The following is a 27,438-nucleotide window of genomic DNA, read 5'->3' on the forward strand; positions in this document are numbered from 1 at the left end:
AGTCATCTCTTATTTCTTCTGCCTGGAAAATATTGGCTCAGGGGAGTTTCCCTTTCTATATCCCTGCTGATTTCTGACACTGCAATGGGGAGACAATCAATTCTTTACCAAAAAAGGTACCTTAGCTCACCCAGAGCTTTCATTAATGAGACAAAGTGGCTGCCTGCTCAGAGAAAGAAGAATGGAGTAGAAGGTACAGTGGGTGGGGAGAAAAGAGAAGGGTGAAATGAGCACTATTGAGAGAGAAGACTATGATGAACAGAGAAGGGGGATGTAAAGAAGAGAGAGAGAGAGAGGGTAATAGTAATAATTGGAGATATACCAATCTCCTAGAACTGGAAGGGACCTTGAAAGGTCATCAAGTCCAGCCCCTTGCCTTCACTAGCAGGACCAATTTTTGCCCCAGATCCCTAAGTGGCCCCCTCAAGGATTGAACTCACAACCCTGGGTTTAGCAGGCCAATGCTCAAACCACTGAACTCATCCCCCCTTTCATGCCCCTCCTTGTCTTCTCTCATTCTTTTTTTTTTTTTTTGCATTCCATCTTGTCTCCTCCTTGATGCAAGAAGATCCCACAGTGGTTGGCATATTATAGAGAGATTAAATTGAAAACTCTCAGAAGGACCATTTAAAAAAAGGTAATGTAAAACTAACACATAGGATTGAGTACAGGTGTCTAATCAGGTGTGGGTCACACCCATCTCAGATGATTTTTTAGGGTGTTCTGATGTTATACAGCTAAGAGAAATGGGATGAGAGTAAACATGTGAAAAATTAGGCTGAATGGTTGGAAAATATTCCAAACAGATTTGTTAGACTGGAAAACAGCCTCCCAAGGGAAGTAATGGAAAATTTTATACTGGGGTGGCAAATCCGTGGCTCGAGAGCCACATGTGGCTCTTTTACAGTTAAAGTGCAGCTAGTAGAGTTCCCACCCCCCATTCTCTGCCTACCAGACTTGTGGGCATGTGTTTTATTGCATTACCCTTCAGGTGCTTTTTGACTTTACTCTTTATATTTTGTTTGTCTCCTGTGTATGTTCCCTTCTTTGCCTGTCCACTTCCCCCCAATACACATCCTTTTCACCCAGTCACTCTGTGGTGCAGTTGTAAAATTTAAATCCAGGATGCATCCAATTAAAAAAGAAAAAATAATAATTTTATTAATGAAACCTAATGTCAGATAATATATCCCTCCAACACATCAACTTCCAGTTCTGACCACTACCAAGGCTCCTGACTTTCAAGAAAGATGAGGATTCACATAGTAGATATGGTCTCTATAATTGCCTTGTCACCACCAAATTGCATAGATTGGGAACACCCTTTTATAGGATCCTTTCCCAGAATGCTTTTCTTGGTAGCTGCTCCTTTAAATTAGGCAGAGACAAGCAGCTACAGACTTAAAATGACCCTTGTCCATGTGATTGTTGCAGTCTACTCCTCCCTGCCTTTCAGCTGGTAAGTATTTTAAGTTCCTGTTATGTTTTCTTCTAGTGTTCCATTTTCTCTTAATAGTGAGGAAGTAATTTCCTCTCCTGCTCTTCCATCTTCTCTCTTTCCCATCCTTTCCACTTCTCCCATCCCCATTATTTTCTGCCCACCATTTTCCTTTTGGAATTATACTTGCCTTCCCATCAGTCTTGTTCCTTTCATAAACCTGGTCTGCAGTTTGGGTGTACACTCTTAAACAGCTATTCTATTTCACCCCAGAGGAAGGAACTTTTAAATGATAAATGAATCTATCCATCCTTAAAGTTTGCATAATAGTTTATATGACTTTGAAAATGCTTTGGCATCCTTTGGTGCAAATCTGAGGCCATGATTTTTCAGCTCTCTCTCACTGTCTTGCCTCTTTTCTGTGCCCTCCATGACTTTTTTCAGATTTATTTGTCTTGGGTTAGAATTTCTTTTATCTACCCTGTCTGGCACAATCTGTGCGTATATTGTTTTAAAAATATTATTCTGGTTAGTAGTATTAATACAAATAGTTGGATTAACAGGCCTGAAGACTGAAGTCTTCTATCTATATACCCACCGCACAAATACAGCATGGCAACTACCAAATTCCTCACACTGCTCCACCAATGTAGGGTCCTTCAACTTTAACCATGTGTGAGAGAGGAATTTAGGTCCAGATCTTCAAAGGTATTTAGGCATCTAACTCCCATTTATTTCAGTGGGAATTAGGCACCTAAATATCTCTGAGGAGGATGTGGCCTCCAGTTTCCATATCTTCTCTGCTGTGAGTGTAATCAAATGTGAAAATTGTTGGCAAATGTGGTGGTGGTCTTTTGTATGTGAACACACATTTGCTAAGAACAAACTGAGAGCACCAAGTTCATTTCAAATAGGTCTGCACGTATCCATCAGTTTGTAAGAAATTTAATTCTTCATCCCTGTTTGGTCTGATGCAGTGGTTAAATGTTCTGTATCCCAATACCAATCCAAAGAACTAGGAAGTCCTCAGTATCAGCACAGTTAGAAGGGGATCTCAGACTTCAGCTTCTGAAGGGAAGATATTTAGACATACCACCATGTATAAGTCAGCCAAATACAAGCCACTCTCTATGCACCTGCATAGAGAAACTGCTGCCTCACAAGCAGGGGTTAAAGAAAACCTGTGGGTTCAGCTAGCCCCTCCCTGCTGTACCTGCAGCCAATGCCAGGCCTGGAGTGGGGAGAAAAGGGTAGCCTGGCTCATCTGGTGCTGACTGGCAAGGAGGCAAGAGCTTGCTGTTTGCCTGCCTGAAGGGACGCAGCAGCAACCTGCCACCCAATGCAGCCACTGGAGACAAGTAAGTCTTCCCCTTGCCAAAGGGAGCCTTCAAATAAGCCCCAACTGTGGGCTAACTAGACTAGAGGAGCCATGCCCCAAACTAATGAGACTTTAGTAGGAAGTAGCCCAGGGAAAGATCCCACTGAAGGCTCTATCACAACACTGTTCACTATAGTCACTTCCTATAGCTACATTTCTTTGCATTCTTAATTGAGAAGATTAAATTTCTTTCTTCCATTTAACCTCTTTGGGTGCTTCAGAGAAATGAGACAGGAACTTCTTTTATGAAATATGACAAAAAAGTGCTGGTGACTTTGTTTCAAGGGTATATATCAACACAACAAATGTTTGCTTGGAGAGCCTATGCAAGCAGCTATTATAAGAGAGAGATCAACTCAAATGCGAATGCCCCAAAGCAAGTGTAAATTTCTTCCTTTCCTCCATTGTCTTCCTTTATGTGTAATGGTATTTGGCACATGTATATTGTAAACCAGTGGTGACTCACAACTGATAGATAACTGATCCTAGAGATTTAGCCTTCTCTCTGGGAAGCAACGTGATTCAGCAGTTAGGGCACTAGACTCGGAGACCTTGGCTTTATTCTTGGCTCCGGCAAATCTACAGTGTGATCATGGCCAAGTCAGTTAATCCCCGTGCCTCAGTTTCCCCATCTGTAAAATGAGGATAATGCTAATTTCCCTTATTTGTAAAATGCTTGAGAACTATAGATCCAAAATACAATGCAAGTGCTAAATGTTGTTGTTCTTGCAGAACTAACAGTTTCTTCGAGTTCACTTTTGGTTCAAAATTATTTAGCACTTTTCTTTGAGAATTTCAAATCTAGGGATTGATCATGAAGAGTTCTGTAAGTACAATCAGTGCACTATTGGAACTGTCTTGGTTTACTTGTCAGATAAATCACATGGTGTTTCTGTTTCTGATTAGATGCACAAACAAGTGTTTCTGCAACAGATAATGGCATGTGCAAATTCTGGCTGGTCCTAACACAGCCTCATAAGGTATGTCTACACAGTATTATAAACCGAGCTGTCTGAGAGACCAGGTCTTGTAGACTTGGTGTTCCCAAGCCCACCCTTCAGCATCCACGCTGCATTATAAGCCTGGGTTTACAATTGCTGGACACAGGTCTCACAGCCATGCTAAGACATCCATACTGCACTATGCAAAGCTTCTGACTCTGGTCTGCAGCATGAACTGTATCCACACTGCAAAATGACAGAACTTGCATCTGAGTCATAGAGTGAGGTTCTGACCCACCCTCATAGCAGTGTTCTAGGACTTGGAGCCTGAGTGCTTGTTGACCAGAGTCAGACTAATTTGTGTGTGGACAGAAGTGGGGCTTAAACCAGAAACTGGGTTTAGTGTTCAATGTAGACATACCCTTAGGCACATAAAAGGGAGTAAGATGCTTCTCCCCAATTCCCTGTGTAGCCTCCTCAGACTTTGACTTTTGATGCAGAGGTGTAGCAGACTGCACACAGCTGATAGTCCCTACCCTCAGCAAGGAGGTGGAGAGAAGCAGTAAATGGGAAGAACCTTGACTCTCTTCCCCCAAAATACCAGTCAGAAGAGATGAACGAGCATGAGTGAGAGTAATGTGCCACACTTGGTAAGGGGCTGTATCACATTACACTCGCTCCTCCCCAAAGCTGGGCTGCTCTTGGGGCAGGGCTGCTGTATGCCATCACTGGCCCTTACACAGGGCTGTGCCAAAGAGCACACTCTAGCCCTTCATTTTGATTTTAGAATTTGCTGTCTACAAACATCTGTGCAGAGTAAAATGCAGGAAATGTTTATGGAAAGGGAATACAAGAGGTTGGAGCATCAGTGAAGCAACTATATTGAAAAAATAAATGAATATTCATAGTTTTTTTTTAATTAAGCATTCAAGAATCTTTCTACAGAACCATTCAATAAGGGGTTTCAAAACCCTTTACAAATATTTACTCAAAGCCTCTTCACACCACTGTGCAGTAGGTATTTTACAGAGTTGTGTATATATAGAGCAGGGTTTCTCAAACAGGGGTAGCCGCTTGTGTAAGGAAAGCCCCTGGCGGGCCGGTGTGTTTACCTGCCCCATCCGCAGGTCCGGCTGATCGCGGCTCCCACTGGCCATGGATTGCTGCTCCGGGCCAATAGGAGCTGCTGGAAGGAACAAGTTTACTTTCCATGTTTTCAGCTCAAACATTGTAGCATTTTTCCAATGCGTAAAAGAGGGAGCATAAACCGACCAGAAGCTGACTTAAAAAAAGACCAGAAACTCACTAATCTCTTTCCTTCACTTTTTTCCCCAAGACAAAAAGGCAAAGAATAAACAAACAGGATAAATATTGAAAATGTAATTAGATTTAACTAATGGTTTCATCTTAGATGCTGCTTTAGATAATTACCAAAATGAACAATCACTGATATTCAATCCCATTTTATTGTTATAGCTTAAGCTTTCACTCATGTTCCTTTTATCTGACATCCAATTTGCGCCCCCCCCCCCCTTCTAGCAGAATAGAAGTATTCTGGAAGAGATATATGTATGGAAATATTATAATGTATAAAAGATCAAACAATTTTTCTCTGTTTCAACCAACTGAGTGGTAGGTGTGTTGAAAATGTTATAGTGAGGCCATTGGACAACTTGAATTGTTAGGCTTCTGTGCAAAAAAAACAAGTGAAAAGGGATTGATTTGGGCTTTGAGGGGAAGGGCACCTTTATCTGCCCCCCACACCCACTTTTTCACATGGCTCTTCTTCCAATGCTGGGTAACTTCCACAGGCTGTACATGATTTCATCACTGAGATGATTACCATTTGCTGAGAGATGGTGCTCTGACTTTGTGGTGTAGGGTGGGTGAATATATTGGGGGGGGGGGGAATTAAGAACCAGCTTGGATTTTTACCCCAAAACTTGAATTCAACTCCTCTCTCTGCCCCTCTCCATGGCATAAATAAATAATATAATATAAAAATAGAAATGTTAAACTAAATTTAATTTTTAATTTAATACCTTTTTCATCCATCTGGCTCAGGTTGGAAATGCTAATGCCAAAATTCCATGGGGGGTGAGATTTATTTCATGGTGTGTCTAGCCAACCTGAACGGCAAGGATTCATACACAAGCAGGAACTTCTTTTATGAAATATGACAAAAAAGCCTTTTTTATTAGATTTACAGCCCCATTTTTCAGACTGTTGACTTGGGTCATTCTAAATTTTGGGATATTTTTTAGTCACTGTGAATTGAGCCTTCTAATCCAGGGGTTGTCATGGGCCATAACCATCTTTCCTTTCTCACACTATTAAATTGAAAAGGGGTCCCGGCTTCATCTTTACTAAATGGGAGACAGCCCACCCCCCTCCACCCACACCCACATACACGCTGAGGTCTTGGGGGGAGGGGGAGGGAGGGATTGAAAAGCACAGCACTTGAAGTTTTCACCTCTCATTAATTTATAGCACAAAACCACACAGGATGAGGTTGTTTAAGTACTCATCTATGAACAGAGATGGGGCTGAACCAAAACTGTGGTCCTGCAAAAAATGTGAATATCTGCAGAATTGAGATGCACATCCTAGCTGGCCTATGTGGACTAAGTCAAACTGATCTGAACTCTGTGCCTTGGGGCTTGTCTCGACTGTCTATTTGCACACTGATCTGTGATATAACCACTATATGTGTTCCGGTCTCCTCCAGCTCCTCTTTCGTCTGGGAGTTTTATAACAGCTTTCTGTATTTCTTAGCATCTAACAGTAAATTAATAAGAAAGTCCACAGCTTGAGACTTTAGCTGAAGAAAAAGAGGAAGTGGGGAACACTCTTTAGTTTCCTAACAGATGGTAAGGATTTCCAAGGCTTTTCTGGGCGATGTTTCATGCTGTTATGTCCTGAGTGCGTACAACATAAACACCGCAGTTGAATGCTGTTTTCCCAAACAAATATTACCCTTAACCTAACCCTAACCTATACCTTTTTTTAAAAAAAAATCTGGAATTATTGGGAGAATATAGGAGTGCCCTACAAATAAAAAGCCAGGTGTTCAAGCAACCGTGACCAAATTTTAAATTGCTTGATTAGTTCTCTGTGATGGCTGATCTGTTTTATTGTCTGAAATAATACAATGCTGTTACATTCCACTTCCATCTTTAGTTACCACAAAAAGAAATTAAACTGGCTTTAAATATGTTCTGGGTGATAATTACGTGAAAGAGCCAACAGGAATTGTGGGGTGGTACAGGATGGAGCTGAAATCTGATTCATACATTGGCAGCCAGTGCCTGGTGGGCACTTAATCCACAAGGATTTTTAATCCCTTTTGCACTGCACCCCATATGCCCTGGACTTTAAAAGGTTTCTGTTTGCCTACTGCTTAATTGAAATCAATTGTGTTGTGATGCAAAGGGATGGCTGTAGCTCATCTACCAGAGGCTCCTTCTCACCCACAAGACCTTATGTTGAGTTGCATTGCAAAGACGTACAGGGCCAGCTTCATCCCCAGATGAAATGTACTGAATATGACCCATTGTGCATGCAAAGACAAAATTGTATCTTGTCCTCTGTGGGCATGGAGGGTCCTCTGGTAGTGGAACCTTTGTTGTTTCACTGCAGTGAGCAACTGGGGGCTGGAAGTGTCGTGATTTGGAGACACAGACAGCAGGTATGCACTCCTTGCGTGGTGGAAAACTGCATTTGGTGGCAGCTTTGCACACACTGTCAGGAGTGGGGTGGGAAGATCCTCCGCTCTGCAGATCCTCCCTTGCCACAGAGGGGGTGCATTAGAGACAGTTAAGGAGGATACTGCAATCCTGAGGTTGCAATAACAGCTGCAGAGTTGGTCCACTGCTGCTTCATAGTCTCTTGGGGATTACACAACATACAACTCGCTCTGACATAGTGCCTCCATAGGAATGCATAGAATTGGTCACAACAGCACTTACTAAAGGTTAATGGTGGGAGGGGAGATTTTCATAGTTCCAGTGGGAGTTGGGCATCTAATTCCCATCTGCAAGTCAACTGGAGCAGGTGCCCAACTCTTATTTGTACCTTTTGAAAATCTCATCCTTAGACCTATAGGAAGCATCTGCATAAGCCTGTTGTGAATTTCCACACAGTTTACAAGCATCTTTGCTCTTTGGAATGTGCTCCAGTTCCCTTGGGGTTTGTTTTATGACAATCACCATCTAGAAATGTTTGGTTGCTTTGGGTGGAGTTTTTGTCTATGAATGTCTCTATTTTCATGAAGCAAATATCATTTGTGTGTCTCTGGTAAAAAGAGTTTGCCCAAATTAGATTGGCACAAGTCACATTTTCTGGTATGTAAAATGGGATAAATGACGGTGAGAAATATTAAATAGGGAAACAACCTGCCATTGGGAAGTGAGAGCCAAATGGAATCAAAGCCCTGCTGCATTCTGATGCTTTTTATGAGCAGATTGTAAATGAAGATTTGAAAAGCAGCTAGTGTGAAAAAACAAGGTGGGTGAGGTAATATATTTTATTGAACCAACTTCTTTTGGTAAGAGAGTCAAGCTTACACAGATCTCTCCTTCAGGAGTGAAAAAAGTATTCAAGCAAAAAGTGAATTCCAAAATGCAGCTCAATGCAAAATCATTAGCAACTTCTCCTCCCCTTTTCCTAGAATGAGAAACCAGAAAAAGGAAGTAGAGGAGATGTCAAGATCCATGGAGTGAAATCAGTTCAGTAGTCCTACTTCTTCTGAAAAGGAAATATCTGAGACATTGTCAGGGATAAGTGCTTTATTACATCCACCAATGCCTCACCAGCATTGAAATCCTAATCTCTTTGAAACAAACTGTATGGCAATTAGTCAGGGATCTCCAAAGGAGAGAGGCATCTTAAATCTCATTAGGATTGGAAGGATGACTCCAACAATACTCATTTTCTATTTAATACAATGTTTTAAAGAGTGCTTTGGGAACACTGGCTGTGTAATGAAGAGAAATTATGGAAGGATTCTTGTTAGAGATAGGTGTTTGCATTTTGGAATATGTGGCTTGTCAAATTCCTTCCAAAGTTTCTCAGTAAAGTGTGAGTGAATGAAGCTGACGGTATTAGGTGCTATTAATAAGTAGCACCACCATAAAGGGCACTCACACATAATCTGTGTTTTTTCTCTGATTTTAATTTGGTGCTTCAGAGGGTTTTTTGGAGAGGAGAGTGTGTATCTATGTCATTAACAACTTTTCTCTTTCCTTCTCTGTGGCATTTGCAGTTGAGAATGGTTTCCACTTAATAAACTCCTAAAGCTTTCAGTGTAATGCTTGCAGGCCTTAGAAGTCAAGCAATTTCAGGATTTTCAGTGTACACAGAAAAGGACTATTTATTTATTTATTTATTTATTCTGTGTTAAACACCTGCTGTTGCTGCCAGCAGAAGCAGCTCTCTCAAATCCCACTATGGAAACAAATCATAGGCCAAAATATTTATGTATTTAGCTGGTTATAAGGGAGGTCTCAAAGGATGAGCCAACACTTTCAGAGTGTATAGAATAAGATACCTCTAAATTGTCACACAACACTCATTCAATTTGATTGTTGCAGCCTCTGGGGTTCAAAAAAGTTAATGAGGTTTTTTTAAAAAAAAAAAAATTTCATTTTTTTTTAAGTTTGATATGACAGCAGAAATGCTGAAATATCAAGGGGGGGGGTGGGGGAAACCTGTTCGTATGGTATTTCCAGCGAGGCCAGGAGGTTATGCAAATGTCACAAGAAAGTGTATTCTCATGGTATTTCCCTAGGGCATGATCCTGCACTATGGGAGTTTTTTTTCCATTGACTTGAGTGCGAGCAGGACAAACCCCTAGTGAATTTCTATTGAGCTTCAGCTAGACATCCAATCTCTGAAAGTTTTAAGGTTCAAATTCTGCAACTTACACTCAACACAATTATACTAGTAGCAGCACATAGAAAATGGAATGCTGGAAAATGAAAATGGTGCTCAGATTTAACCCTTGATTATTACTGAGATGTTTCTGTTCACAGTAGGATTAGAGACTGACTAATGCAGGCATATTCATAGTGAGTATTATGACTATTCTGAAAATTCTCATAGGAATTTTGCAAAATATTGTCACACCCATGTGCTTTCAGACTAATGAGACCATGTATTCAGTGTCACACTCTGCAAACTTGAAATTTAGCTAAGGAAAATACTGTGGATGAAATCCAGGCTCCAGTGAATTTATTGGGAGTTTTTTCATTGATTTCAATAGGATCTAGGATTCCACCCTGTATTTTCCCCTGTAAGTAAAGTATTGTCAGGAATTTGTTAAACATTTTTCCCCCTTGAATGGCTTTAGATAAGAGTAGCAAAGAATCCTGTGGCACCTTATAGACTAACAGACGTTTTGCAGCATGAGCTTTCATGGGTGAATACCCACTTCTTCGGATGCAAGCAGTGTAGGAGAACACTTCAACCTCCCTGGCCACACAATAGCAGATTTTAAGGTGGCCATCCTACAGCAAAAAAACTTTAGGACCAGACTTCAAAGAGAAACTGCTGAGCTCCAGTTCATCTGCAAATTTAACACCATCAGCTCAGGACTAAACAAAGACTGTGAATGGCTTGCCAATTACAGAACCAGTTTCTCCTCCCTTGGTTTTCACACCTCAGCTGCTGGAACAGGGCCTCATCCTCCCTGATTGATCTAACCTCGTTATCTCTAGCTTGCTTCTTGCTTGCTTATATATACACCTGCCCCTGGAAATTTCCACTGCTTGCATCCGAAGAAGTGGGTATTCACCCACGAAAGCTCATGCTGCAAAACGTCTGTTAGTCTATAAGGTGCCACAGGATTCTTTGCTGCTTCTACAGAACCAGACTAACACGGCTACCCCTCTGATACTTAGATAAGAGTTTCATTGCAATCGGTAAGTGATTTTCTGTGGTTTGTGCATGCTGACTTCACCCCGTGTTGGCTTTGTGGATGAATTTCATCTCTACAGAATGATCATAAAAGTAATACCCACATGTCTGCAGTTAAACCTTATATATGTGGCTAGGGAAATAAAACTTAGGACTTCTGCTCTGAAAACAGTCCTCCTTCAACCACTTGCTCTAAGGGAGGTTCTCTGTTAACGATCAGTAATTTAGGGCTGCTACTCAGCCCCAAATCTGTGTGCTTGCTACATATATTTGTCAGTGTTTTGGCCAACCTGGGCTGCATTTTGAATAAACTCCGGCTGTGTTATGATTTTGTGTGGAAACCACACAATGTGTGAATGTCTTCCCTGATTTCAACTAAAACCCAAGCAAATGTTGTTTTGCTTTGAGTGTTAGGGAACACTTGACACTGGAATGCTAAATAAGTTACTGGTGTGTGTAAACAAATCTTGCCATGGATTGCACAGCTATTTCTTATAGACTTTTTGCAAGCCTCCAACCACCCTGCTCACAAAGGCTTGAGCTGGCTTGATTCCAAATCACAGGACACTGGTGCACATAAACACTGTATATTACATATTTTACATTATTCGCCACTGTCCCTAGTTGGGCACAGTTGGTGTTCAGGGCTCACAGAAGTTTGGCTCAAGATGTGGTTGCTGATATATTACAAATCTGTTCTAAGTACAGACACTAAATGGTTACTAGCTACAAGGGGGGAAAGCCTGAGCTTAAGTAGTAGAGTCCTGTATTTTGGGATGAGAACTCCTTGAGTTCTTTTCCTGGACTTTGTGGTTTAGTTGTTGATGCTGGTATCTAAGATCCAGATCCTCAGCAGGTGTAAATCAGCATAGCTTTAAAGGAGCTATACCAATTTGTTAGTTGAGTATCTGGCCTCAACTATCTAGTACATGATCCCAGATTCGTGCAACTCCACAGCCTCTCTCCTGTTAATATTTTGAAGCTTATTCTACATCTCTAAAATAATGGGAGCAGATCATGGAGCATCATCAAAAGCTGGATACAAATTCATATCTATTCCAAGTACCAGCAATTATACACGTCCAGAATAAGAGTTCTGCATCACAGTCCCCCTGGCAACTGCAATCATCTATGCAGCACATAGTTTACATCATTCCCAGACCAGAGTTTTCTAATCAGGGTCACATTTAAAGTACCTCAACACAATTCACATGACAGTCAGGGACAGGAGGTCCAGGCAATCTAGGTAAATTAGTTCCTTTGAAGTAAGTGGAGAAGCTTTTTGCAAATGTTGAATTAACATCACTGAAGATTCCAAGGCAGCAACTGAATTAAGAGCATAGGTTCAACAAAATCACAAAGGTCTTGACATTTTAAAACAAAATACATTGAATATTAGGTCCAGTGTGATCAGGCTTCTTGGGCTTAAAGTGAAATGTGCTGTGACTAGCCTGGGAGTGTTTTTGTTGGTGGTATCCTCAACTGTTACGTGCAAACATATAATCCTGAACACAGAATTTAATTATAATGCTTAGCACTTATACAGTGATTAACATTGTTATTACCTGGGTAGCACCAATAGGGCAATGGCCACAGTAGAAGTACCAGCAAAAATTTCTCATCTAATTCTTAGTGGTTCCAGATGTCAACGAAGTTGAGAACCAACCAGTGGGTTCTGGGGTACTGGGTGCTACAAATGAAATGAATAGAGTCCATTGGCATTTCAACTGGGGAGCTGCTATGATTACACGTATGAAAGCAAAGTCTCTGTCCCTAAAAAAGCTTATATGAAGTAGATACTGTACAATTTGGGTATCCCTAAACCTCTGACTGCCAGAAGCTGGGACTGGACAACAAAGTATGGATCACTCGATAAATTGCCCTGTTCTGTTAATTCCCTCTGAAGCATCTGGTACTGGCTACTGTTGGAAGACAGTGTACTAGGCTAGATGGACCATTGGTCTGACCCAGTATGACCGCTCTTATGCTCTTAAATGGTGGGATGGGGTGCAACAAAAGTAGGATGATTGTGATTTGTAAGGTTAGTATGTATCTTAGTAGTGTTATGTTTTTGTTTTCTTTGATTACATAAATATTAACTGTCATCTAATTTGTTTACACTTCTCTGGAGGGCAGAATAAGGTTTTGAGGGAAGAAGTGTGTCTTGAGAAATGTCTTGAAGGTAGAAATGGCCACAATTTTTTCTTTCTTTTTTTTTTAAATGTTGGTTTGTCAAAATCAAAATGTTTTGTTGGAACATGTCAGTGTTCATTAAGCTTTTTTGTCAGGAAGTTTTCTCAGCTTCTGGATGGAATTTCCGATCAAAAGGAAAGACACACCACAGGATAGTCAACTGTGTGGTTAGGGTACTCACCTGGGAAGTGGAAGACCTATGTTCAAATCTCTGCTTCAAATCCAGCAAAGCAGGGACTTGAACCTCAGTCCCTGCTGTCCTAGATGAGTATCCTAGTGGACATTTTGGGGTGACCATATTTTTTTTCATAAAGTTCAATGGTTTGTTTCATCCTGATGTGGAACATCAAAATGTTTGAAATCTCAAATTGTTTCTGATCCAGTTTTATCTGAAGAGTGGGATTTCATGAAATGGTGATTAGTTGTGCATATTGAGCTGAGCAAAAAGAATGATCATGATGGTCTATGACCTTGAAGTCTGAGTTTGAGAAACTAGTTGAAAGTGATATATCAAGACCTCTTTGAGGCAGGTAGGTGACTAGCTGTACATTTTCCCCATTTAACAATTAAGAAGAGTGAGATTAAGTAACTTGATCATAGCCACACAGTGAGATAATGGGAGTGTCATAAGAATAAAGATTTGCCATTGGCCAAAATTTGCAGTATGCCACTTGATTACTGTTCTCCACTCCACAAATGCTGATGTCCTATTTGGAGTAAAAACTGAGCCAAGACTTCAGGAGTTGTGCAATAGTTTACTGTGAACTTCTGGGATGAAAAGCAATTAATAAATACACACACCGCACACATATGCGCTCTCTTATATAAAATAGTATTTTCTCCCAGCATGTGTGAAGATTTAGAGAGATTTTTGGGCTTGTCAGCCAGTGACTAAGAAACACTGTTCATAATAGTCCCATGCAATGCTTATTTCTTATTAGGTACATAATCTTCTGACAACAACGATTATTTAGCAAATTGCTACATTTTGTACTCATGTGGTAATTACTGTAAATTCACTGAGCCTTTGACAAGACGACTATGCTTCTCTTCATACACAAACTTTAGAGATGTGATTTGCCCATCAGCTACCAAATACTGAGTGTAAGGGCCATAGGTATTTGCTTGTATTAACAAAAAAACCAAAGTTCATGCTGCAAACTAGCATGGCAGCTCCTAGCTAGCTTGAAAAGCTGTTCCTGTTACCTAGCAACCAACAGGAAGCATGTCAGAGAGCAAGAGGGGTCTGAATCAATATGGATGTGTTGGCAGCAGCATTATTAGTTTAGGCAAAGTAGACTGGAGATGGGAGGCAAAGGAGAAAGACTTCCTAACTGTACTAGCTTTTTCAATGTATGCAAATAGTGTGAGGAGCAATAATTTTAATGAGGGTCTGGGGTGTCTGTGTGTCAGGGGTTGATATAGTGATGTGTTCATTACTCCTTCTCCCCAAACCTTTCAACTCTCTCTTAAAAATAGCAGAGTAAACTGAACTTATTCCCACTATGAAAACAACGGTGCTCTAAAGCATCAGCCACTTCTTAAGGCATCTATGTAAGCAGGCATGTTCTTTGGCACTGTGAAATGAGCACTAATGCAATGATTTCAGGTGTTCTGTGGGCTGATACTGGCAGCTACTGCTATGAGCTCCACAGAATGGAAGATTGTGCTGACAACACTTCAGGTCTATAGAAGAAGAATGTAATATCAGCAGATGGGTAGCAAATGCTGAGGAGCAGAATAGAGCACTTAGAGATTAAATTGGCTCTTATCAACTATACAAGAATCTATTTTTTTTTCCTTTTAAAACCTTTTCCTCCACTATACACACTATTGGTATCTCATTTTAGATGAGCACCAAAAGTATTAAACAAACCTCCCAAGGACTGAGGCTTGTTTTCATTTGTTTAAACTTCTTGAGTCTGCAAAACTAGACTGGAAATTCTATGACAAATAGAAATCCTGGTGGGAAGTTTTCTGGTCAGTCTAGCAGAATGGCTTTTTGGGGGATATTTCTGCATTTCCTTGAAAGGAAGGATTGTCTGGTGATTCTGTGTAGAACTGTGTTGTATTTGGGAGATCTGGATTAAATTTCTGGTTTTGCCAAAGATTTTAGGCAAAGCAATAAACCCCTTGGTACTTCAGTTCCTCATCTGTAAACTGAGAAGAATAATCCTTTATTTCTCCTATCATTTGTCTGCCTTGTCCATTTTAGTTTGTAAATTCTTCAGTGCAGGGACTTTCTCTTATGTTTGTACAGAACCTAGCTCATACAGGTCCCATTCTCAGATGACATCTCTAGCAACTACCAGCATAACAATTATTATTAATAATTAATATCTGGTCAGAAAAATTGTATTATCCATACAATTTTCTGAGGGGGGAAATATTTTTCATTTAAAAACATTACAGCAATTTTCTGTTGGGTTTAGGTCCTGTTCTCTTATTGATAAGAGGTCAAATAATCAGGCTCAATCATCATTTATTAATCAAATTTTGTTAATCAAAGTTTAATATAGAAAGGAAGGCTATAGACTATAGAAGTGACTGCAGTTCAATTCACTCCTAACTCCCATGAACTAAATATAATAATAGGAGATATACCAATCTTCTAGAACTGGAAGGGACCTTGAAAGGTCATTGAGTCCAGCCCCCTGCCTTCACTAGCAGGACCAATTTTTGCCCCAGATCCTTAAGTGACCCCCTCAAGGATTGAACTCACAACCCTGGGTTTAGTGGGCCAATCCTCAAACCACCCAGCTATCCCTCCCCCCCTCTTCTCTTAATATGCTGGACAAAGGAAATTCCTTTCCCATAACTGTTCTATACAAGCAATTCCTGTTATGGTATTGCAGCATAACTATTCAATAAGCTAAAGATATTGGTAACCAAGTTCTTGCTATACAAAACACCTGATCATTACCGCGTCCATCATGAAATACATTTTCAACAAGTATCCTTTATTAATCATAAATAGTTCCTTTCTGGACACATTCTCCAAGACTAATGGAGTCAGAGCAAGTGATTACACATGTTCCATTCTTTAATCATGCATGAGTTCAACCTAAATTCAGAGGACCTTGAGTTATAGATACAAATCACTAGACTTACAGCTACAAACACTTTAGGTCCTGCACAGAGGATTATGGGGTTTTGTATACAACGAATTATGGGATTATAAAGAATCACATTGAGTCTGGTTCATTTGTTAACACTTCCAGTTTGTAATGGAAAAACTAAAACCTTTTTGTGTTAAACTGGGAACATTTCATCAGAAAATGAAAATGGAAAACACAAATTTTCCGTTTAGGAAAAATGGCATTTTTCATTGAGAAAAACAAAAATCTATTCCAGAAATAAGGAGTGAACATTCTTCCAGTTGAGCTCAATGGACTATTAACTCTCAAGCATAATGATAACAGATGAAATATCAAATCAATAACAAATATCAATATTAATATTTGAAATATGAAGTGCATTGGGAATACTTCTGATCATTCTATCAGAAACAACAAGTGAATATGAAAATTGTGGGGAGTTTGAGTAGAGTGATAACTACTATTTTTCTTTATTGTGAACCAACTGAGTTGAGTCAAAACTCTATCTACATATTTAAAAGGTAATTTTTAAACCAAGTCACAGCAATATAATTTTTATGTATATTCTCAATACAAATAACTTTGTACTTAGATAATATCTTTCACTGAAATATCTCAACACACTTTACAAGCAGAGGCCGTGTTTTCCTCAGTGCATATGACTGGTAATCAGGGTAACTTGGTTTGTTGGTGGCTTTGCAAATAATGTACTATGTGATCTTGTGCAAGTCTCTTTGTCTCCCCATGACTCAGTTTCCCTGGCTTTAAAATGGTATAACGATACTGACCTTCCTTTGTAAATGGCTTTGAGATAACTAGATGAAAACTACTATAAAAGTGCTAAGTGTCAGTCTGAAGTTTCTTTATATTCCTGAGATGTTATTTCCCTTTTACAGATGGGAAAACTGAAGTCTGCTTACAAAAAAATTTTGTACTGCTATAACTATTTTGGTTACGGTGTTTTTTTTAACTGTAATATTTATGCCAGTATAACCCCTACTGTGGCTGCAGTTATACCAGTATACTTGTTTCCTTTCTCATACTGGAACAAGTATACTGGTATAACTGCATATGGGAATAGCTGTAATGGTCTAAATGACCTTTATGCCAGTATAGCTGGCCCACACTAGGGGGACTGTATCATTGTAGTTATACTTTTATAGTTAGAGATACAACTTTTGTGTCTGGAGAGGGCCTGAAATACACACAGGTGAACTGATTTGCTCAGGACACACAAACTTAGTGGCTGCATTAGGAATAGTCCTGACACCAATCTCCTAATCAAATATTGTCCACAAGACAATATTCCCTCCCATTATCATTCCTGGTATAGCACAGTGACAGACAGCTCTGCACACTGAGTTGAAGATATTACCTCTGAGTCTTTCCATTTCTCCCACCTCTTTTCCATTCTTCCAACACTTAGAAGTAAAATTTCTCCTCCCTGCTCCAACCTCTTGCAATAGATCCTGCAGCTTAAACACTTACAACTTCCATAGTATAAAATGTTTGACAGTTATTTTGTTATTTAATGAGATGTCATAAACTAAAGATATAGGTGATCCCCTCTAATCCTGCTCTGTAGCATCCTCTTTAGCCTGCTGCTGTAAACCATTAAAAGCCTTCTTTACCTTGCGTTAATTGGTATAAATGGGGTTAATCTTTGTAAAGCAGAGATTATCTTGCTTTAGGCTGACATACAAGGAAAGACTTAATTAACAAAGAAAAAAAGAGAGAGAGCGAAGGAGACTTACATACTGATGAAGTACTATATTTCCATTCCCTCTCTGTATCGTGTAGTGCTGCTATAGCTGCCTTGTCCATTTCGGGGACCTGTCAAATCACTTGTGGGATGGTGACTGGAGTGGCTGCCTCAGGAAAGATGTTTAAAACAAAATAAAACCAACCAAACAAGTCCCTAATCTCAGTTAAATGGGATATTAATTTTCTTTTATCTAAGGGGACATTTCGTACCGTGATGGGCCTGGTGACCTCCAACTGAAGGAGAATCCAGATGGAAAACTCTGAGAATGGTGAGAATGCTTTGTTATTTTGCTGCAGCATCCAGAAAGCATCAATTTAAGGCAATGAGGTCATGAGGACTAGAGATAAAGAAGAGTAGGAGCATGCTGGGGACATAGCAAGGATGGAAGGGTAACATGCATTATTTAACTACAACGTTCTTAAGCCAATAGTCTAATGGCAGCATAACACAAAACATGAAATGTTACAACATCTCATATCGTTTTATAAAGGAGCATCTGGACTTTGCAAAGCTTTTGATACAGTCTCCCACAGTATTCTTGCCAGCAAGTTAAAGAAGTATGGGCTGGATGAATGGATGGTAAGGTGGATAGAAAACTGGCTAGATGGTCGGGCTCAATGGGTAGTGATCAATGGTTCCATGTCTAGTTGGCAGCCGGTATCAAGTGGAGTGCCCCAAGGGTCGGTGCTGGGGCCAGTTTTGTTCAATATCTTCATTAACGATCTGGAAGATGGTGTGGACTGCACCCTTAGCAAGTTTGCAGATGACACTAAACTGGGAGGAGTGGTTGATACGCTGGAGGGTAGGGATGGGATACAGAGGGACCTAGACAAATTAGAGGATTGGGCCAAAAGAAATATGATGAGGTTCAACAAGGACAAGTGCAGAGTCCTGCACTTAGGACGGAAGAATCCCATGCACTGCTACAGACTAGGGACCGAATGGCTGGGCAGCAGTTCTGCAGAAAAGGACCTAGGGGTTATGGTGGACGAAAAGCTGAATATGAGTCAACAGTGTGCCCTTGTTGCCAAGAAGGCTAATGGCATTTTGGGTTGTATAAGTAGGGGCATTTCCAGCAGATCGAGGGCCGTGATCATTCCCCTCTATTCAGCACTGGTGAGGCCTCATCTGGAGTACTGTGTCCAGTTTTGGGCCCCACACTACAAGAAGGATGTGGATAAATTGGAGAGCGTCCAGCGGAGGGCAACAAAAATGATTAGGGGGCTGGAACACATGACTTATGAGGAGAAGCTGAGGGAACTGGGATTGTTTAGCCTGCAGAAGAGAAGAATGAGGGGGGATTTGATAACTGCTTTCAACTACCTGAAAGGGGGTTCCAAAGAGGATGGATCTAGACTGTTTTCAGTGGTAGAAGATGACAGAACAAGGAGTAATGGTCTCAAGTTGCAGAGGGGGAGGTTTAGGTTGGATATTAGGAAAAACTTTTTCACTAGTAGGGTGGTGAAGAACTGGAATGGGTTACCTAGGGAGGTGGTAGAATCTCCTTCCTTAGAGGTTTTTAAGGTCAGGCTTGACAAAGCCCTGGCTGGGATGATTTAGTTGGGAATTGGTCCTGCTTTGAGCAGGGGGTTGGACTAGATGATCTCCTGAGGTCCCTTCCAACCCTGAGATTCTATGATCTGCAGGCTATGAAATACTAAGGCGGGAGAAGTTTGTTTGGGGTGAGACAAGGAATCATGGGATGTGATTAACCATACTAAAAGGTACTGTCAGGAGTCAGTCCTACAAAAAGAGTTCTATTGACTGTGGTGTAATCTCTCATGCAAAGCAGGGGAAGGCCCATTGCTTCATAACACTTAAAATGGACTGGAATGTACTTTAGAAGGACTCCTCCTTTTGGAAAAATAAACCACCTTGCCCAAAGAGATATAGCTTAAATTGGATAAATATAAAAAACAGGGCCAGCCTAATATTTTGAGGGGCCACATACAAATTAGCATGTGCAAAGCTGCATCCAGGTTCCCTCACAATTTATACCCAACTCCATAGTACCCACCACTACATACCCAGAATACCTTCTGTCTCGTGTCTTCTGCTTCTTCCTGCCTATGTTATCTACCTCCTTTTAGGCTAACATATTTGCATCCCCTCTTTCTCAATCACCACAGCCTCTGGCGATGGAACTTAAGACACTGTTGCTTTAAAAAGGTAAGAGCTCTATCCTATAATCAATCCTACTAAGTCTTCTGCTGAAATTTGCCAAACTTTCCAACCCTACTGATCATATTCTGAAATAACTCCCCCTCAATAGTTGTTTGAGGCTAATTACAAATAAATGCATAGCTCTAGAGCAAGGAGACTCTTAAATTAAATATGACTATTAGGTCCTTCAGCATCAGGCTTTTATACACTTCTCATGAAGGAGGATTCCAAGTGTTTCAATGTGGAGTAGGTCTTGGGAAACTGAGCTGAAACGGAGCTTGTCTCAATGTCACTGGAATTCCACATGGTATCATGTAAACTCTGAGTTTGACAACAGTTATCTTGTCTTCATGTGCTGTCATACGCAACTGCTGTTTGGACATTTCAATTGTCCAAAAAAATATCCCTGAAAGAGAATCTGTGTTGGACTAGTAATTCTAACCAGGGTTCTCGTCTGCATCAATTTCACAAATGCACCCTCCCGGTCCAATGATATTTAACTTTAGGTCACCAATCTGCCTTATAAAAGACATTTTTAAAAAAGCCCCTTGTCTCAGGATCACTTGTCCTCTGCAAGAAAAGGCAAAACACAGAGAGATCATTACAACAAACTTAATGCCCAATGCTGTCTGCCCTCAAATGCCCAGTGACTTCAAAAATCAAGCCAACGTTTATCTTCTGAGATGGTGGTGAAAGGTAACTGCAAACATTTCATAATTCTGATTATATCAGTACCTTAAATTAAAGAAGAAAATACAACCCATCAGTCTCAAAATCCTGCATAATAGGCCATTAAAATGATCAGACATTGGGTAAAAGCTTGTCCAAACATTTTACACTGGAAATGCCAAATTATGTCACTGAAGCAGCTTCCTTGTTGTATAGGCAAATGTCTAGCAACCTTTTCTTAACCTTTTGCAGAGTGTGGACCTTAGGCCTGGTCTACACTAGGACTTTAATTCGAATTTAGCAGTGTTAATTCGAATTAACCGCGCACCCGTCCACACCAGGAAGCTATTTAATTTGACCTAGAGGGCTCTTTAGTTTGAATTTGGTACTCCACCCCGACGAGGGGAGTAGCGCTAAATTCGACATGGCTATGTCGAATTAGGCTAGGTGTGGATGCAAATCGAACTTAGTAGCTCCAGGAGCTATCCCACACTGCACCACTCTGACGCTCTGGACAGCAGTCCGAGCTCAGATGTTCTGATCAGCCATACAGGAAAAGCCCCGGGAAAATTTGAATTCCTTTTCCTGTCTGGCCAGTTTGAATCTCATTTCCTGTGTGGACGTCGTGGCGAGCTCAGCAGCACTGGCAGCGATGCAGAGCTCTCCAGCAGAGGAGTCCATGCAATCTCAGAGTAGAAAGAGGGCCCCAGCATGGACTGACCAGGAAGTCTTGGATATGATCGCTGTGTGGGGCGATGAGTCTGTGCTTTGGGAGCTGCGCTCCAAAAAACGGAATGCAAAGACCTACGAGAAGGTCTCCAAAGCCATGGCACTCAGAGGATACAGCCGGGATGCAATGCAGTGCCGCGTGAAAATCAAGGACCTGAGACAAGGCTACCAAAAAATCAAAGCGGCAAACGGACGCTCCGGAGCCCAGCCCCAGACATGCTGCTTCTACAAGGCACTGCATGCCATTCTCGGTGGGTCTGCCACCACTGCCCCACCAGTGACCGTGGACTCTGAGGATGGGATAGTGTCGACGGGCAGTTTTTCGGCCATGTTCGCCGATGGGGAAGATGAGGAAGGGTTTGTGGAGGACGAGGCAGGCGACAGCGCTTACAATACTGCTTTCCCCGACAGCCAGGATCTCTTCATCAGCCTCACAGAGATCCCCTACCAACCCTCCCCGGCCGTTAACCCGGACTCTGAATCAGGGGAAGGATCAGTTGGTAAGTGCTATAAACATGTAAACATTTATTTTTTAACAAAACAGGAATAAAAATGATATGAAAAGAAGGTCAATACATATAGGGATCGAACAGAAATCCTCTTGGGACAGTTCCACGAAGCTCTCGGAGAGGTACTCGAAAAGCCTCCGCAGGAGGTTCCTGGGGAGAGGTGCCTTATTGGGTGCTCCGTGGAAGCACACCCTTCCGCGCCAGGCCATCCTGAAGTATAGTGGGAGCATTGCCTCGACCAGCATGGCAGCATAGGGCCCTGGTCTGTGCAGGGATTCACGCAGCATGCGCTCTCTGTTTCTCCTGCTGACCCTCCTCAGGGTGATCTCGCTCGGCGACTGCTGCATCTAATTAGGGGAATTACTTTAATGTTACTATTGTGAATGCTTGACTTTTCCTTTGCATAACAATGACCGTCATTTAACAGCCACGTGGTGGAGGCTGCAGAGGAAAAGCATACCGGGATCTTTCCCGGGGACAGCTGCGAGGGGCTGGAACAGGGTCAGACTTTATGCTTTCCAGATTGCCTGCAGCAGGAGGGCACTGCTATCCATTAACTGTTAAGCAGCCTAAAGTTTACGGCTTACCAGGCCTGGCTGCTACACGGATTCTGCTGTCCTGCCCCACTTGTCCGATCTCCAGTGCAAGACCCCAGGCAATGAAAGCGAATGCCGAAAATTCAAACTTGTCCTGAGAGCACATGAGATAGGTGCCCTGTATGGTCTTGTTCACAGAAACTGAGTAGACTGTGTTCAGTGTTCGCAAACATGTATCTTTGCAAGGAAATCACTTCCTTTTTCCCATCACACAGCTGCGGCTCTTTCCCGAACTGCCCCGGCATCCCCCTCACAGAGGCTGGCGCAGATTAGGTGGTGAAAGAAAAAGACTCGGGACGAGATGTTCGCTGAACTGATGGCCTGCTCCAGAGCCGAGGCGGCCCAGCAGAGCCAGTGGAGGGAGACCCTCTCTCAGCAGCAGCGCTCACACAGCGAACGGGAGGACAGGTGGCGGCAGGAAGACCAGCAGGCGACTCAAACGCTGCTTGGACTAATGAGGGAGCAAACGGACACACTCCGGCACTTTGTGGATGTTCTGCAGGACCACAGGCAGGAGCAGAGAGCCCCCCTGAACTGTATCTGCAACCGCCCTCCCCCGCCACAAAGTCCTGTCCCCCCTCACCCAAAATCACAAGAAGGAGGGGCGCTAGGGGCCGTGAAAACTGTCACTCCACCCCAGCAGAGCGCTCATGTACCAAACAGCTCTCATTCCCTAAAGTATGAGAATTGCTTCCCTTCCTGGCTCACCCAATCCCAAATCCCAGTTTCATCCCCCAACTGTGTAGTTGAGTATTAAAAATAGTTTGCTGTTCATTACTGTTTCCGTCATGTTTCTTTGCAGAAGACTTTGTGTGAAGGGGGGGGGGAGGGGTTTGTTAATTACATAGGACAGCCACCATTAACAGGGTACAGACATGGGGGCAGGATCAACAGCAGGTCACACACAGAGTGCAGTCACTAGGCACCCGGGTCACTTTGGGAGGTGTCTGCTGCCCCAGGTCAGTCTGGGAGGTGTATGCTGCCCCAGGGTCCGAGCGCCTGGCATCCACAAATGGCAAGGCAGGCTGCCCGTACCATGCCCTTCCACCCTAGCCATGAACCTCTCCGATGCCCTGAACCCCAGCCAGAGCCATCATCCCCCTACACCTACTCACCCTTCCCATACACCCCTCACCCCTTCCTGCAAACCCAGCCCTTCCTGCACACCCTCCTGTAACCGTCCTCCCCCCAGAGACCGCTGTAGGAACAGGAGCCTGTCAGTCCTCGAGTGTAGAAGTGGTCTGTACATCACTGCACACCGTACTCACCACAGTCTGCGTCCCTGTTTGAAACCTTTAACGCGAATTCGTTAGTAAAGAAAGCTTTGTGAATTAAAAATGTTCCAATAAATTTATTTTTAAACGTCTGTTGGAAGGGGGGAAACCTGGGGAACGGGGTATGTAACCGCTGAAAAAAGTCAATAGTAACTGAAACGGGCAGGTTCAGCTTTTCTGTAAAGAGACTGGACAGTCATAGGTTACCCTGCTCTCTGAGGAACCTAGCTTTCAAAGCCTCCCGGATGCACAGCGCTTCCCGCTGGGCTCTTCTAATGGCACGGGTGTCTGGCTGAGCATAATCAGCAGCCAGGCGATTTGCCTCAACCTCCCATCCCGCCATAAAGGTCTCCCCCTTGCTCTCACAGAGATTGTGGAGCACACAGCAAGCTGCAATAACAATGGGGATATTGGTTTCGCTGAGATCCGAGCGAGTCAGTAAGCTCCTCCATCTCCCCTTGAGACATCCGAAAGCACACTCCACCACCATTCTGCACTTGCTCAGCCGGTAGTTGAAGAGCTCCTTGTCACTGTCCAGGGCGCCTGTATAGGGCTTCATGAGCCAGGGCATTAGCGGCTAGGCTGGGTCCCCGAGGATCACTGTAGGCATCTCCACATCCCCAACAGTTATTTTGTGGTCCAGGAAGAAACTACCTTCCTGCAGGCATCTAAACAGACCAGAGTTCCTGAACACACGCGTGTCATGAACCTTGCCCGGCCACCCGACATAGATGTTGGTAAAACGTCCCCTATGGTCCACCAGTGCTTGCAGCACCATTGAAAAGTAGCCCTTTCGGTTAATATACTGGCTGGCCTGGTGGGCCAGTCCCAGGATAGGGATGTGAGTGCCATCTATAGCCCCACCGCAGTTTGGGAATCCCATCGCGGCAAAGCCATCTATGATGACCTGGACGTTTCCCAGGGTCACTGCCTTTGAGAGCAGGAGCTCAACGATTGCGTGGGCTACTTGCATCACAGCAACCCCCACGGTAGATTTGCCCATGCCAAAGTGGTTCGCTACTGACCGGTAGCTGTCTGGCGTGGCAAGTTTCCAGAGGGCTATGGCCACTCGCTTCTGCACAGTCAGGGCTGCTCGCATCTGGGTGTCCTGGCGCTTCAGGGCAGGGGCCAGCAGGTCACACAGTTCAAGGAAAGTGCCCTTACGCATCCTGAAGTTTCGCAGCCACTGTGATTCATCCCAGACCTGCAGCACTATGCGGTCCCACCAGTCCGTGCTTGTTTCCTGGGCCCAGAATCGCCGTCCCATAGCATGAACTTGACCCATTGCCACCATGATCTCCACGGCGCGGCGTACCCTGCTTTGTGAGAGGTCTGCGCCACTCTCCTCACCGCGCTGCCGGAGCCTCCTCGCCCGATTTCTCAGCAGCTGACTGTGGAAGAGGTGGACAATAAGGTGCGAGGAGTTGACAACTGCCATAAGTGCAGCGATGATCACAGCGGGCTCCATGCTCGCAGTGCTGTGGTGTCCGCGCTGTCACTGACCAGAAAAGTGCGGTAACAGATTTCCCGCCAGCGCTTTCAGGGAGAGAGGGCGGGAGTGACGGTTGAATGACAAGTTACCCAAAACCACCCTCGACACATTTTTCCCCCAGCAGGCATTGGGGGCTCTACCCAGCATTCCAATGGGAAGCGGGGACTGCGGGAACTGTGGGATAGCTTCCCACAGTGCACCGCTTCCAAAGTCGATGCTTGCCCCGTTAGTGTGGACTCACAAAGTCGAATTAGTGTCCTTAGTGTGGATACACAAATTCGAATTCATAAGGTCGAATCCACAAATTCAACCTAAGTTAAATCGAACTACTCTTGTAGTGTAGACATACCCTTAGAGCCAGATCTTCAGCTGGTGTAAATCACCAAAACTCCATTGAAATCAATGGATTTCACCAGCTGAGAATGTGGCCCATAATGTTAATGTCTTACAATTGTATACACCTTTCATGTAGAAAGATCCCAAAGGACTTTGAAAGTTTTATCAAATCAAGTTACAAACTCTGGCCCCGATCCTACAATCAGAACTGAATGGGCAGCCCTTGCATCCATGTGAAGCCTCATTGAGGGTTCCTCTGCAGGTCATTGCATCCCCCACTGAAATGCATCTACTCCTAAGTTAGGTGTCTGAAAATTGTTGGGCAGTGGAATACAGCAGATTCAGAAGAAAAGCATTGTGTTCTAGGCTATCTGAGCCTTACTGTACAAAGCACACAAGGAGCAACGATGCACTTGAAGTCAGAATTCCCATTGTTTTATCTTCAGAGAACAAAACTAAGAACAGAGAGCACACTCAGGATGTCACTTCTGTAGCAGTTTGCATATTGTCACAAAATGACAACTGCCTATGCAGCAGAGAGGGGGATGACTCCCCATTTAAAATGGTAGACAGAAAACAGTCAGAATGATACCAGCAACATTTTCTATATGAACACAATGGTCTTATCCATGTCTAGTTTCCAATGAAGTATTCTATACATAAGATACATCCTGCTGAGCACTCAGTCCCCTGGCAGTCTGTGATATGGCAGTATTCAAAGGGTTACGTATGAGGTGGGGGGAAGTAATTCCCATATGAACTGGCGATATTGTGAGTTTTAAAGTAATAAACATATTTTACCCCTGAATTTGATGATATCGCTCCAATACATTCACAATATATTTCTCAGTGTGCATAGTCAGGGAGCCAATTATCATGGTGCTTTTGAATTAATGATAAAAAGCCAGCTGCTCTTAAAAAGGAGGGGGAAAAAAAAGCTAGGAGATATTTTGCCCTTGGAGAATAATTTGTTTCCTGTGCTCTCTGAACAGATGCTGCGTAATTTTAAATACATTAGCCATGTTAAACAATTGTCTCTGTTTGTAATGCACTTACCTGTGTGTTTGTGTATAATACACACACACACACTGTAATGTACGTACCATATATAATGTGTGTGTGTGTTAGTGCTTTTGAAGAGTTCTGGACTGACAGCCTTGCAGTCTGGAATCCTCTGGATTTTTCCTTGGAACAGGTACAGCACAGAGAGCAGCAGAGGAAGCTTCCTCTCATTGAACCACCGACCCCCTCTGTGCTTGGGGAGAAGACTTACAGAAGATACAACCATCTTTCTCTGTGCCCATTCCCAGTGCATGCTCCCTGCTGAAGCTGTCCCTGCAGTGGTGGTTTTTATAATGGGGTTGTCTGCCCTCTCAGAGTTGGCTTGAGACCCAGCACTTCTTTTCATATAGGACACCAAACAGCCTTCAGATGAAAATTATTTTTTATCATGATTCACCTGGGCCAATTTCAAGCCAGTGTCATAGCAGTGAAAGGCAAGTCCTTGGGACTTACCCAGTCAAATCTATTTTGTGATTCAAAACCTTGGAAAATGTGCTCTTTTTATGGGCTTGAAAACAAAGAAGAAATTTATACATTTTTCACTAGTGAAATGCTAAAAGATACATTCCAAAACAAATTGACCCTAATCTAGCTTTTCAAAAAACAAGTCTATTGGTTATTTACAGACACCAGTGTGTCAAGTAAAATAAAGTTTGTTCCATTGATGAAACCCTATTGACAACTATCTGATAGTCCTGGATGTTATTCAAGCCTCTGAGAACATTAAGAAAGGAGAGGTAAGGTTTTAAAATGATTTCTACTCTCAGAATGAGGCTTGGAAGCACTACCTGACCTGAATTTGTGATTAGCCTTTTTAACAGTTTAGCTTATCAATGTTAGCATTAATTTTCTGAGACTATACACAAGCAGCAGGAAATAG

The 27,438-nt window shown here is 42.6% G+C and overlaps 1 long non-coding RNA gene across 2 annotated transcripts; it reads left to right on the forward strand.

Moving 5' to 3' along the window:
• The first annotated feature begins 1,422 nt into the window (after positions 1-1,422).
• On the forward strand, positions 1,423-27,368 carry LOC120405213. 2 transcript variants are annotated; one of them, XR_005598442.1, is made up of 5 exons: positions 1,423-1,459; positions 3,723-3,796; positions 17,924-17,996; positions 19,858-19,897; positions 26,692-27,368. It is a non-coding gene; the product is annotated as an uncharacterized LOC120405213 (long non-coding RNA). The 2 variants fall into 2 exon arrangements; XR_005598443.1 differs by lacking the exon at positions 19,858-19,897.
• Positions 27,369-27,438: the final 70 nt, after the last annotated feature.

The sequence above is a fragment of the Mauremys reevesii genome, linkage group 4, assembly GCF_016161935.1.
Source record: "Mauremys reevesii isolate NIE-2019 linkage group 4, ASM1616193v1, whole genome shotgun sequence".
NCBI classification, from domain to species: Eukaryota; Metazoa; Chordata; order Testudines; family Geoemydidae; genus Mauremys; species Mauremys reevesii.